Raw genomic sequence first — 3289 nt, 5'->3', positions numbered from 1 at the left:
CTAAAACTCCAGCTTGTATATATTCTTGTATAGTCTTGGTTATCTCCTCAGTGCCCCCTGGGATTCGGTATTGTTTTTGATTGACCATTAATGAGGGGGTGGGGACTGTCACTGGGGACATCAGCAGTTTTCCAACCACCACAGATACCTTCAGAGTTCTAACAGCAAACTGATATTGGCCGTCCGGTAAATGCAATGTCATCCCCCTCAAGATATCTATTCCAATTATATATTCAGGTATGGGAACAATCACTACTTTATATTCCTTCCGAGGGAAGGTGCCTATTTTCATCTCTACTGTCACTTGGTTGGCCCTAACTTCATGCCCTCCCAGTCCAGAAATAGAGATAGGGATCCCATTTCGGAATTTAGACGGGTTCCCATAAATCAAGGTGGCCTCCGCCCCCGTGTCCACTAGGGCATTTGCTCTGGTAGTTGATCCGTTTTTCCAAAATATGACCAATGGAACATGAGGCCGATAATCAGTATGTAAGGCATGGACACGCAGGGTTTGGCCCTCATCCTATTCCCCTTTAAAATGGTCTAATGAGGGGTAAAGTGACGGAGGAGCACTAGGGGTCACACTTAAGGCAGACACTTGTTCTTGTCGTCCTACCTTCTTCTTATACAGTTGAGCCATATCAGGAGTTGAAATACCATCTATCTCCTCTCTTTTTACCCCAGCTTTTAACAAAGCAGTAAACATCTCTTTTCTGGACATTCGGTTATTCAGACTAGAACGAGGTCGATTCCAGTCCTTGGGAGTTGATTCCCCTACATCTTTAAATTCTCCCAAGTCCCCTAATTGCGATAATTTGTCAATAACCTGTCCTAAAGGTTCCCCGGTCGCGGCTACTAGCAAGGTCAAAATCAGATGCTTGTATGCAGGAGGAGCAGATTTTACTATTGGGGCACGGTGTAAGGCAATCACAGGGGTATTTATATAAGTATCTGCATCCCCTACCATTACTGCAGTTTTCATTACCTCCTCTTTCAATCTCTGTATTCCATCCCTCAAGGTATACCAGGGGCGAGAGGCATTGGGCCACATAGATGAGTCAGGGTATTGGGTACGACACCCCTGAGCTGCTAACTCCAGGATGGAGGTATTGCTGTTCCTAGCATTTACATTCAATTGGCTATGATCTCTGATGGCTTGCTGAACAAAAGGGTTAGTAGTCAGGCTGATAAATTTAATACAGTCTTTGGGATCAAGCCAGACTCCCCCTGCTCCTCCGTCACTCAACCTCACTAGCCATGTGATAGCCGGTTCTCCCGGTCTTTGGGAAAATCTACTCAACAAATCGGTGATTTCTCTCTGAGAGAAATCTTCTGTAATTTCAGTAACACGGGGTTGGTTATTTCCTTCCTGTTCTGCTCTCCTCCTTACAATGGGCCTGGCTTCCTCTTTAGTACCCCTTACCTCCGGAACCTCTTCCTCGATTATATCCTCCCATCTTTCCTCATCTTCATCCCAAATGTCACCGTCCCACCTATCAGGGTCCCAATCTACATTTGCGGAAGCTATAACCGCATGCACTTTCTTTTTGTTCACCTTCCCTCTCCTGTTTCGATATTTATACTGGGCTACCCGTACGGCGGCTTTCTCAGCTACATTCTGGTAATTCCGGGCCTGATCTCCCAATATAAAATTCTGACATTGTAACATAGACATCCTACCCTGCAGTTCGGCTAATTCCTTTTCTAGCTGCAACTTTTCCTCTTCTTTCTTATCCAGTTCTAAACACATTGCTCTATAGGCGGTTAAGAGAGCCCACCCCCTTCGACAAACCCCGCTCATCTCTTTCCCTTTTTCCACAGGGATGTTAGCCAGGCAAGCGGTAAGCTGGGGTGGCTTCCCATTGCGTATTCTGCTCCCCCAGTCCTCTCCTGGTCCAGTACACTGAGACCATACTTTAGCAAGTGAAGAGAAAGGGGGATCCTCCCAACCCGGCACCTCTACCGGAGCCGAGGGTTCCGTATTCTTTTTGAAGAGAGGCATTTATACAGCGAATCCTGTTCGTGACGCCAATTTATGTATTAGTATGTAATTTGAAATTCGGATTCGCTCCTATAAATGACACTCTCGTACTACAATCAACAAAAAAGAATAAGACTTTATTTGCACAATACACACCCTCGTACTACAATCAACAAAAAAGAATAAGACTTTATTTGCTCAATACACACCCTCGTACTACAATCAACAAAAAAGAATAAGACTTTATTTGCACAATACAAGAGTTTTGAAATAGTAGAATATCTAATAAACTAGTAAGCAAGGCACGGACAGTCTAGTTTTGCATAGGCAGCATAGAGAAATGAGAATAAGCAATAACACAATACCCACTAAAATAATTAGTAAAGGAAGAGAATACATCACCAGTTGAGGGAACCTCAAGTCTCAAAGTTGGCTGGGAGCCCCGGACAGCCACAATCAGCTCAAACTGGGAAAAGATGTTCCCGGGCGAAGCGTCCTTCCCGCGGGTGAAGCTCAAAAGCGGGCAGGACTAGGAGACTTTTTATAGGGGTCCCAAACAAAGAAGGACTTGTGCCAGTGGATTACACAAGCCTTTCTGTATAAAATCCTATATGTGCAGCTCTGACGTGACTAAAGTTCATTAATCTTAAAGATCACATCCTGGTGGATACATTCCGATGTCCTGAAGCCTGATAGTGCTTTTAATTAATAGCATGTGTTCCAGGGAGGAGAGCCACTCCTACCTGGAACATACGTGCCCGAGAGTGGCTAGTTCTCGGGACCCAAGCCAGGAACATCAGGAGTTCAAGGAACGGGCAACCACCAGTTATGATACAATCCAGCTTGAGGCTGGGTAATTGCTAATGAACAATTTAGTCGTTTATTTGAATGATCTTACTATATATAAGGAATTTATAATTTCTTATTCAGTTGGGATGACCTGGAAATCAAATTCTGGGCTCAGACACTCAGCACCACACCCAGAAATAACTGGCTGTGTAACCTTGAGCAAGTTACTTAACCAAGATTGCTTAAAAAAAATTAAAAAAAAATACTTGGCACTGTCTGAGGAATAGAGTAGTGAATCAGTGGAATAGATTGGGTCCACATGACACATCAGTCAATGTCTATAGTAATCTGTTTGATAAACCACAAGACCCTAGATTCCGGGATAAGAACTAACCATTTGTCAAAAACTGCTGGGAAAACTGGAATATAGTAGGGCAGAAAATAGGCACAGACCAATATCTTACACCATATGCCAAAACAAAGTCAAAATGGGTGCATGATTTATATATAAAGGCTGAA

At 43.8% G+C, this 3289-nt stretch overlaps 1 protein-coding gene across 1 annotated transcript in view; it reads right to left on the bottom strand.

Annotated features, from left to right (window-relative positions):
* The window catches only part of LOC138142739 (uncharacterized), an 8592-nt gene extending 5684 nt beyond the window's left edge, over positions 1-2908 (bottom strand). Inside the window, exon 1 of the mRNA XM_069063814.1 lies at positions 2384-2908. The gene's annotated coding sequence lies outside the window, so the exon portion shown is untranslated. The remainder of the gene's footprint in view (positions 1-2383) is intronic.
* Between the last annotated feature and the right edge of the window lie 381 nt (positions 2909-3289).

This window comes from Petaurus breviceps, unplaced genomic scaffold, assembly GCF_028583685.1.
Source record: "Petaurus breviceps papuanus isolate PSGF00001 unplaced genomic scaffold, PetGlider_PUasm1.0 90602, whole genome shotgun sequence".
Classification (NCBI taxonomy): domain Eukaryota; kingdom Metazoa; phylum Chordata; class Mammalia; order Diprotodontia; family Petauridae; genus Petaurus; species Petaurus breviceps.
This window is presented reverse-complemented; position numbering and strand designations above follow the sequence as displayed.